The 11,181-nt window shown below is 51.2% G+C and overlaps 1 pseudogene; it reads right to left on the bottom strand.

The window, feature by feature from the left end:
* Window positions 1-668: 668 nt before the first annotated feature.
* LOC141953374 (feather keratin Cos1-2-like) lies at window positions 669-1,517 on the bottom strand (annotated as a pseudogene).
* Window positions 1,518-11,181: the final 9,664 nt, after the last annotated feature.

Genomic DNA, 11,181 nt, shown 5'->3' on the forward strand with positions numbered 1-11,181 from the left:
GTTTAAAGTTCCCTTCCAAACCAAACTATTCTATGATTCGATGATTAATTACATTCAAGAGGCGGTGCCTGAGAAAGAACTCACTGCAATGTGTCCCACTCTCCAACGCCTCTAGGAGTGATGAAGGGTCCCCCTGTGTCCCCACCTAATTCCATTCCAAAGCAATGGTTATCTTCATCAACAGTCAGTATGTGGATGGAAAGACCACCTAAGGGACACAGGCAGGGTTGCAGCAGGTTTTTAATGAGTCTAAAAAGGGAAATGAGGTCACTACAAGTGGAGGTCCCAGTGCAGGAAGGAGCAGGAGCAGTCAACAATCTGTTCCCTTTTTCTTCTGGCAGAGTTCCCACAGGGCATCTGTTGACCTGCCTGGTAAAGGGAGACAGGCTGGCAGGTCCCTCCAGGCTTGTTTCTGGAATCCTCACAGCAGGCTTTGAGGGCGACACAAGACAACAGAGAAAAGAGAGAAAAAGGGTAAGTGGAAGACAGGAAAGCCAGACATTGGCCACGTTTTCAGAGAGCCCAGGTTGGTCCCTTCAGGTCTGTCCTTGCAGGGCAAGCCAGAGATGGTCAGCTGCTCTTAAAATGATGGCATGAAGTTTAATCCTCTGTGCAGTATTATTCTGTCAGTTCCTGGGAAGCCTTATTCCAGGCTGTTACAAGCACCTTTAGCAGGGGGGGCACCTTCTGCCACAGTAGCGGCTGGTAATGCAGGAGAGGTCAAAGCCCCCAGAGTTGATGGGCACTCCGTCACAGCTGAGGATGCTGCCAACGGCAGCAGAGGTGGAGGATCCCACAACGGTGTTCTGTGGGAAGGAGCTGAGGATGGGGCCAGGCAGGGTCACCACCACGGGGGAGGGCTGGATGGCAACGGTGGAGCTCTGGCACTGCCTGACACAGGGCTCATTGCAGCTGTTGGCCAGCGGGGTCGGGCCGCAGGGCCGGCAGCAGGGCTCACAGGGCTGGCACGGGTCGCAGCAGGACATGTCTTGGGACCAAGGTGCACCTGGGAGACAGGTCAGGGAGGAAGGAAAACATGGAGATACATGAGGAGCAGCTTGTCACTGCAGTATGAGGAAGCCAAAAACATGCTGTGTCGGGAGGTGGAGGCTGTGCAGAAATGTATGAGGGCTTTTTGGTCTTGTCCTGAAGGGTGCAAAAAGAGCCACCAGCTCCTATGTGGCTACTGTCTACCCCTGAGTCCAGATGTCTCCTCAGCACAGTCTTAGCTTCCCTCCATGCCTAACCTCCCCACTTCCCTCTCCCATGACAAACAGCCCCATGATCTGGCATAGAACAAAGCCGGTCTCAGCTAAGAGATCCATTGAGGTGAGATGTCCTTTGCGAGAAAGCAGAGAAGGAGAAGGGACCTCAGACTCACCTGGTTCTCAAGGAGAAGGAGGCAAGAGAAGTGGATGAGAGAGCGAGGAGCTGGGCTGGCTTTTATCCTGGACCTTTACTGCCCCAGGCTGACAGAGGCATCCCTTGTAGAGGTGGTTATTATCTGACAAGCTCATCCTGAATGCAAAACATCCCACCTAATGCTATGGGCTGTGTTTTGGCTTCCAGAATTGTTGTCTTTTCATTTCCTGCTTGATGCCAGGTACATTCCCCAGTGAAGGCACCATTTGTGTGACATCATGAGAGGCCCAAACATTTCTGGAGCAAAACACATCAGTGTGGGCAGAGGAATCACCTTGCATTCTGGAGGAGTCCAGTTAAGGCAAGTTTTATCAGTCTGGGTCACTCCTTTAGGGGTCTTTGTAGCCCTGTTGCCAAGAAGTGGCTTGGCTCCTGGGTCTGAACATATCCCACCTAACAGTGCTCCCAGGGAAATTCTGCTCGCTGGTTTTGCCTGCTCCTGTTCTACACCAGGGAGGGGGTATGGGGGAAGATGTTGTGCAGGGTCTTTTTTAGATCTCAGAAAGAAAAGTTGGACAGCAAATGACATAATAAAATGCCTGTTTTAATAGGATAGAATAAAAAGAGGAATATAGATAGAGAGTAAACCTTACATCCCTTCCGATGCTGGGAACTCTGCATTTGTGCAGCATCAGATGGACCCAGGCAGATTTTTCCAAGGCACACTGCACAGATCCTGTCCAAGGAGAGCTTCTGCTTCCCTCCCATGCCATGGTGCCTTTTATTTTCTGTTTCAAAAAACCCAAAAAGTACATCTTCTCGAACACTGGAAGGTTATTTCTGTCATCACACCCACCAACGTGCAGCAGACATTCCAGCAGATTCCCTTGCAGCAGCTACTCATGCTATTACACAGGTCTCTCAAGCCTTTAGTGCAAGGCCCAACAGAGCAGACATGTCTTGCCCAAGATCACTGACTCCTTGAATACAGTATTTTCTTCAAAGCTCCCCTCTGTGCAGTCCCCCAGACAACAACATTAGCACATTTAGGGCCTTGTCCTTCCCCAGAATGCTCCCCAGAATCCCTGCTGGGGTTATCCCCAGGGTGTCCCCGGTTGAGTGCAAAGTTGGTCATGCTTATGCACGTGTTCTCTGGTCTGCAACTGTCTGCATGCTGGATTTGTGCAAGTGTTTTTGGCTGCAGAATTTTGCATGATTCCATGACAGTGCACATGAGCATGTGTGTGCTTGTGTGTGCCTCATTACAAGGGAATGTGCTGCTCACAGCAGGGGCACTCTCCACTTCTCTGTCCATAAGCTCCACAAAGCAGCTAATCCGGGCATGTTAAGGATGAAAAAGTCATCAGGAGTAGCCAGTATGGCTTCACTAAGGGGAAGTCGTGCCTCATCAACCTGATAAGCTTCTGCAATGAAGTGACTGGTTTGGGAGATGAGGGGAGAGCAGTGGATCTTGTCTAGCTTGACTTTAGTAAGGCCTTTGATGGTGTTGCCCGTAAGATCCTCATAAAGAAACTATTGATATAAGTGCTAGATGAACAGACAGTAAGTTGGATTGAAAACTGTCTGAATGGCCAGGCCCAGAGGGTGGTGATCAGCGGTGTAAAGCTGAGATGGAGGCCAGTGACTAGTGGTGTACTCCATGGATCGATACTGGGTCCTGTTTAATATCGTGGACACATATTATCATGCACTTCCTGAACAACAGGAGTCTCCAGGGGCTTTTCCACCTCTGTCTTGTTTCTTCTGGAAAAGCAGGAGTTATTTTCCCCCTTTTCTGATTGCTTTGTTTCTTGTGGGAGAAGTACTTTTGATGAGTGCCCATACATCCCTTAGCTTTCTTATAGGCCACCAAACCTGGTTTCTGGAGAATGTCCCTCATTTCAGCAACCAAAGAGTGGACAATATCAGCCCTCATGTCTTCCCTGGGTAATGGCAGCACCTGTAGCTGCTTGAGCTAATTTGCAGGGACCAGATAAGTTTTTTCCACATAGTCCGTCCCTGCCTTACCAAACACCTCATGCTGAGCAAAGGATCGTGCTGCCATTCAGAGGGACCCCAACACACTGGAGAAATGGACTGACAGGAACCTCCTGCAGTTCAACAAGGGGAAGGGACAAGTCCTGCACCTGAGAAGGAAGAACCCCATGCATCAGCATGTGCTGGGAACCACTCAGCTGTAAAGCAGCTTTGCAGAGAAAGACCTGGCTTGTCCTGCTGGACACCAAGTTGACAATGAACCAACAATGTGCCCTTGCCTCAAAGAAGGCACAGCTCTGTTCTGAGCTGCACTGGGAGGAGTGTTGCCAGAAGGTCAAGGAAGATGATTGTTCCACTCTATTCAGCACTAGTGAGACCGCTCCTGGAGTACCGGTTCCAGTTCTAGACTCCCCAGTACAAAGGAGCTATGGAAGCACTGGAGAGAATCCAATGAAGAAGCATGAAAGTGATGAATGAACTGGAATGCTCCTCTATGAGGAGAGGCTGAGAGAGCTGAGACTGCTCAGCACAGAGAAGAGAGGGTTTGGCAGGGATTTTATGAACATATATAAATACCTGAAGGCAGGGTGTGGTGGGTTGACCCTGCTGGATGCCAGGTGCCCACCAAAGCCACTCTATCACTCCCCCTCCTCAGCTGGACAGCAGAGAGAAAATATAATGAAAGGCTTGTGGGTTGAGATAAGGACATGGAGAGATCACTGACCAATTACTGTCACAGGCAAAACAGACCCACTTGGGGAAATTAGTTTAATTTCTTACCAATCAAATCAGAGTTGGATGATGAGAAATAAAACCAAAACATCTTCCCCCCACCCCTCCCTTCTTCCTGGGCTCAACTTCACTCCCGATTTTCTCTACCTCCTCCCCTGATGAGCAGTGCAGGCACATGGGGAATGGGGACTGCTGTCAGTTCATCACACATTGTCTCTCCCACTCTTTCCTCCTCACTCTCTTCCCCTGTTCCAGCATGGGGTCCCACACACAGGAGACAGTCCTTCTCCAACGTGAGCACTTCCCATGGGCTGCAGTTCTTCATAAACTGCTCCAGCGTGTATCCTTTCCACAGGGTGCAGTCCTTCAGGAACAGACTGCTCCAGCGTGGGTCCCCCATGGGGTGACAAGCCCTGACAGCAAACCTGCTTCAATATGGGCTCCTCTTTACAGGGTCACAGGCCCTGCCAAGGGCCTGCTCCAGCGAGGGCTTCCCATGAGGTCCCAGCCTCCTTCGGGCGCATCCACCTGCTCCAGTGCAGGGTCTTCCACAGGTGCAGGTGAATACCTGCTCCACTGTTAACTGCCATGGGCTGCAGGGGGACACCCTGACTCACCATGGTCTTCACCACAGGAATCTCTGCTCTGGCACCTGCAGCACCTCCTCCCCCTCCTTCTTCACTGACCCTGGTGTCTGCAGAGTAGTTTCACTCATATTCTCACTTCTCTCCCCCAGATGCTGTTCCACAGCAGTTTTTTTCTCCCTTCTTAAATATGTTATCTCAGAGGTGCTACCCCCATCACTGATTGGCTCAGCCTTGGCCAGCCACAGGTCTGTCTTGGAGCCAGCTGACATTGGCTCTATCAGACATGGGGGAAAACTCTAGCAGCTACTCACAGAAGACACCCTAGTAACCCCCCAGTACCAAAACCTTGCCACGCAAACCCAATACAGATGGTGCAGAGAAAACAGAGCCAGGCTCTTCTCAGAGGTGCCTAGTGACAGGACCACAGATAGGCTGAAACACAGAAACTCTGTCTGAAACATCAGGAAACATTTTTTTACTGGTGAGGGTGACTGAGCACTGGCACATGTTGCACAGAGAGGTTGTGGATTCTCCCTTCTTGAAGATATTCAAAAGACATATGGACAGCTATGCAGAAGAGTATGAAACCCAGCAGTGCAGCCCACCTGCCTGGGAAGCTGACCAGAAGTGAACACTGGAGCAAGTTACAAAGGCGGGGGGGGGGGGGGGGGGGAGGGGGGCGGCGGAGGGAGGGAAAGAGAAAGACATGGCACATCCTTACCCAGGAAAGCCCCTGAGTGACCAGTCAAGGGTTATAGGGCTGAGAGCATCTGGGCCCCTTCCTGTCAATGCGGCCATAGGCAACCCCAGCAGGTTGCCATAAGCCAACATCAGTTTATTACATTGGACCCATTCAGCACTTGAATTTTCTGCTTGAACTGACACATTCCTACCCAAGAACTCATTGAGCCTCTCATTCCCAGCACTCAGAATAAGCCTCTGTGAGGGAAGGGGTATGGCATAAGCCAGGAAATGAAAAGGCAGCATCAGGAAAACAGGCACCCAGCCCATGTCATTAGCTGGAATTTTTCTGGTTCATCATGAACACCTTAGAAAATTGCCACTTCCATAGAAGCTACTTCTGGGCCTAGGCCAGCTCAGGGACACCATAAAAGTGAGCTCAACTCTCTCTCTCATCCACTTCTTTCACCTCCTTCTCCTTGGGAGACAGGTGAGTCTGAAGCTCTTTCCCCATCTCCTCTTCTGCTCATGCAGATGTGTGTTCCCCCATCTTATGCTAAGTCATAGTGCTGCTAGTCATGAGGGGTCACAGAAGGGCAAAGGTCTGACTTTATCTAGTGTCAAGGAGAGTGTCTAGGACTTGCCTGAGGAGGGTCTTCATGGAAGAAATAGGCAGCAGCCTCATTGGTCCTGGTGACACTTTGCAGTACCATGTCTGCATGAGGCCAAGAAACCCTTTTGCCTCACTGCCCAGTTTCTACGTCCTGGCTCAGCAGGTGTCTCTGAAATGCCCACAGTGGGCTGATGGACTCATGGCAGACTGCTCCTCATATGTGCCTGTGCTCTGCTTCCGCCCTGACCTCTCTCCCAGGTGCACCTCCACCTTCAGAGACATGTCCTGCTACGACCAGTGCCTGCCATGCCGGCCCTGCGGCCCGACACCACTGGCCAACAACTGCAATGAGCCCTGTGTCAGGCAGTGCCAGAGCTCCACCGTTGCCATCCAGCCCTCCCCCATGGTGGTGACCCTGCCCGGCCCCATACTCAGCTCCTTCCCACAGAACACTCTTGTGGGGTCCTCCGCCTCTGCTGCCGTTGGCAGCATCCTCAGCTGTGACGGAGTGCCCATCAACTCTGGGGGCTTTGACCTCTCCTGCATTACCAGCCACTACTGTGGCAGAAGGTGCCCCCCCTGCTAAAGTCACTGTTGACAACCAAGACAAGGATCCCAGGAACCCCAAAGCTGATGCTGGACTGAGGACAGAGCCATCGATTTCATAAAGGCAGAGCATCCAATGCTGTCCTTCCAAAGGAGGGCAGCCAGCAATCTCTGAAAACATGGCCAAAGTCTAACTTTCTTGCCTTCCACTCTCCCCATGTCTTTCTTGTTTTCCTTTCTTCTGGGCTGTAAGATTATCAAAGTCAGCCTGGGGGACCTGCTGACCCACCTCCCTCTGTGGGACAGGCAGATGGATGCCCTGTGGGTGACGGACACAGACTTTTGGCAGCCGCCAGTGATCTCCCACCACCAGCAGCCTCCTCTAGAAGTGATCTTGTTTCCCACTGCAGAGTCATTAAAACTTTCTGCATCACAGTTTCTGCCTCCACGTAATCCTTTTTTGGTGTCATTGACTTGAGTTGCTGAGGAAGAATGGAATTGCCTTGGGTGGTGGGGGATAAGGTGGGGACACAAGCGGACCTTTCATCATTCCCAGAGGAAGGGGAGGATGGGACACATGGCAGTGTCTCTTGGAGCTGAGGAAGACATCCCTGGCTCTTCCACAGCCAGCAGCGATCAGGCTCTGCCTTCTGGCATCTGCTCAGACACAGGCCTTTGACCTCAGAGCATGTCCTGCAGGTGGGGAGCCCAACCACTGCTATCCTTCAGTGAGAAGCCCAGTGCTGCTGGAGGCTCTGAGAGCTTAGACGGTCACAAGACTGTGAAGAAGGGAATTTCTCATGGTTTGGATAACACTGTGTTGGGAAAAGTAACTCTGAAAATGGCTCCAAAAGATGCAGGAGTGGGGACAGACTGAGAAAAAGCATTTACAACAGCCCCAGACCTTCTCCTCATCTTCCCACCTCCCCCCAGAATGAGAGAGCGTGGCCTGCACCCAAGGGCAAGGATAACAAGGGCAGGTCACCTATACATCCTCTACCCCCAAACATTCCCTGCACAGCCCAGCAGTTACACAGATGTGGTGATCTATAAAGCCAGGAAGGTATTTCAACTTTGCCCAAGTCCATATTCATCTATCACTTCAGCAGCTTTCTCCCTGCACTCATTCTCCATCCCACTTTCTGCAAGCTACCAAATGCTGATCCATGTGTCTGAGCAGTCTGATATTGCAGGCTCAAGGTTCAGCCACTTCCTAGATGCAAGGCAAGAAAGGGATTTTCCCTTCTTGGGCTAATTTGGCCAGGAAATAAATCACAGAAGCAATCATGTCTCCTGTCAAGAGCTGTTTTCTCCAACAACAGCCACTGCTGGATGCTGAGGCAAGCCTAGGAGCAAGAGAAGCAGGTAGGATACTTCTGCTGAGTATCCATTCCTGTGTCTCAAGTCCCTGGGCCTGAACTTGGCTGAAGAAGTTACACTTACACATGTCCTGACAGCTTTCCTCCCTGGCACACAGGCTGGGGAGCTACAGATGGTGGGAAAGATGACCTTGCCCTCTGCTTTACAGACAGGCTCCATCCACCTCTTCAGGTGTCCACATGGAGAATCCCTGGCTGCTTGTGTTGTCCTGGGCTCCAAGACACCACCACTGAGGCAAGCATGCAATCTGGCCAGTTGGAAGTCCATCCAAGGAATGCCTGGAGAAAGGACCCTTTCACAGGTCAAGACAGGGGCCTCTGCCATTGTATAAACCATGTTTCCTCTCTGCTTCTGAAGCCCAAGAATGTGGACTTTGAACAGTTGAGTGAGCTACAAGAGCCATACAGGTTTCCCTGGGGATCAGTTGAATAGAGGACTCTCCTCTCAGAGCCCGAAATGTATCTTTATAAAGGAGGTCCAAGCTTTCATCCTGTCTCTGGGATGTCACCTGCACACCAAAATGTTCTGCATTTGGTGTGGAGGGAAATCCTCTACAGAGCTTCATGGTCTGGAAAGTATGGAGAAAGCCTGAAGGTTTTGGTCACCTCTACAACATTTTCTTATGTCTGTGTTGACCTCAAAATCCTGACTCTGTGGGATGGTCTCCAAGCACTAGAAGAGACGCCCCAGGTGGAAATGATGGAGGAGCTTGGGAGAAGCCCGATGCTGATTCCGATGTCAAGGCTGGTGCTTAGCTGTTGGCAATGCTGATGTTAATGCTAGTGACAGGCAGTGGGAGAAGCACCCTGGGGTCCATGGTCAGGTGGGGCTGGGCAGGGCAAGGAGGCTGTAGGAGGCCTGGCCAAGGCTGTCATAGAATCATGGAAGCACTGAATCACAGAAGCATAGAATCATAAAATGGTTTAGTTTGGAAAGGACCTTGAAGGGTCAACTAGCACAATCCCCATGCCATGGGCACGGCCATCTCTCACCAGATCAACTTGCTCAAAGCCCTGTCCAACCTGACCTTGAAGAATTCCAATGATGGGGCATCCACAACTCTTTTGGATAACCTGTTCCAGTGTCGCACACACCTTATTGAAAAAAATTTCTTCCTTACATTCAAGCTAAATGTACCCTCTTTCAGTTTAAAATCATTACCCTTTTCCTGTCACTAGAGGCCTTGTTAAAATATCTCTCCATCTTTCTTTTAAGTCCCCTTTAAGTAACATTTCTTTGTCTGTTGAAGAGTTGGTATTTATCTTAAGGCAACTTCATCAGGCCAGCTTCCTCTCTGGTGTCCCAGCCGCAGCATTTGCAGCTGCAGGGAATCTGGCTCACCCCAGACACAGCCCTTTGCTGCCATGGGAGCATGTCAGGGCAGCACCTCTCCCTGTGCTCAACTGGAACTGGTCCCAGACCTCCACAGCCACCCTACGGTGATCACCAGGGATGGGCTGGATCTTGTCCGACTCTGGGATTGTTTTGACTTGTAAAGCGGGGAAGCCCTGCAGCTGCAGCAATAGGGATGGTCTCTAGATTTGACTTTGTCTCTCACGAGCAGACTTTGCCTGTAATGAGAACACAATCGATTGAACTGCTTCTGCTCAACCCACAAAAGCCCAAAAGCTCTCTGCTGTCATTAAATCCACCAGCGATGGCCGGTGTCTGATTTCCCTTCTGAGCACTGGGCTTCCAAGGACTTGCCTGGAGTTGTCAGGGGCACAGAGGCAGAGAGCTGCCTGGTGGAGTCCTGGTTCTCAGAGTGTGGGGAGAGGCTGTGCTTCCTCATGTGCATATGCACCTGCCTGTGCCTGAGGGGGCATTTGTGCCTGTGTGTTTGCCCTTGGGTGTGCATTTGCAAATACACATATGAGAGTGAGTGGGAGGACCCCAGCCGCAGCAGCTGGATGTGCCCTGAAAGAAGCTGTGACCACGTGAGAGCCCGCACTGGAGCAGGCTCCTGGCAGGGCCTGTGGCCCTGTGGAGAGAAGCCCACGCTGGAGCAGGATTTCTGGGAGAACCTGTGGCTCCACAGGGGACCCTCACTGGAGCAGTCTGTTCCTGAAGGACTGCACCCTGTGGAAACCACCCACGCTGGAGCAGTTCATGAAGAACTGCAGCCCATGGGAGGACCTGTGTTGGAGAGGTCCCTGAAGAACTGTCTGCCATGGGGGGGACCCCACGCTGGAGGCGGAGAAGAGTGTGAGAAGGAAGGAGCAGCAGCGAAACTGTGCTATGAACTGACCGCACCCCACATTCCCTGTTCCACTATGTCACTTGGAGGGAGGAAGAGGAGAAACTCGGAGTGAGGTTGAGCCTGAGAAGAAGGGCGGGGTGGGGGGAAGGTGTTTTTAGATTTGTTCCTATTGATCATTATCCTATTATGATTTGATTGGCAACAAAATAAATTAGTTTACCTAACTCAAGTCCATTTTGCCTGTGATGGTAATGGCTGAGTGATGTCTGTGTCCTTATCTCAACCCACGAGCATTTTGTTTTATTTTCCCCCCCATGTCAGCTTGGTGGGCACCTGACCACCAGCCAAGGTCAGCCCAACCCCAACAGGCCAAGATGGTGCTGGCCCAGCATCACAGTAGAAATGGACTATAACCTCCTTGGTGCAGAAAGGCTGATACAGGAGCAGAGTCACCTGGGGGGAGTTGAGCACAAAGCCCACTGCCCACGCTGCCAGCGCTGGCAGGATGTAGACTTTCTTCATCATGATGGTGTTTTTCACCAAGCACTTTGCATATGGTGACATAATGATCAAAGGATGGGGCTGAGGGGATCAGGAACCTACCCAGGAAGAAGTGGGAAAATGAAAGCAGGAAACACAAATGCTAATTCTGGTGACAAGGAATGTCTTCAGCATCTAGGGGACAATGGTGGTGGCACAGCAGATCTCCAGGTAGGAAAATCTGCCAAGGGGGAAACACATCAGCAGACTCGGGGGCTGCTCACTCCCCACGGGGACAAGGATCACAGAATCACAGAATCGTCTAGGTTGGAAAAGACCTAGAAGATCATCCAGTCCAACCATTGACCTAACACTGACAGTTCCCAACTACACTATATCCCTAAGCGCTAAGTCATACTTACTCTTAAACACCTCCAGGGATGGGGACTCCACCACCTCCCTGGGCAGCCCATTCCAACACCTGACTGCCCGTTCTGTAAAGAAATGCTTCCTAATAGCCAGTCTAAACCTTCCCTGGCGCAATTTGAGGTCATTACCTCTTGTCCTATCGCTTGTTACTTTCTTAAAGAGACTCATCCCCA

The sequence above is a fragment of the Strix uralensis genome, chromosome 22, assembly GCF_047716275.1.
Source record: "Strix uralensis isolate ZFMK-TIS-50842 chromosome 22, bStrUra1, whole genome shotgun sequence".
In the NCBI taxonomy this organism is placed as follows: domain Eukaryota; kingdom Metazoa; phylum Chordata; class Aves; order Strigiformes; family Strigidae; genus Strix; species Strix uralensis.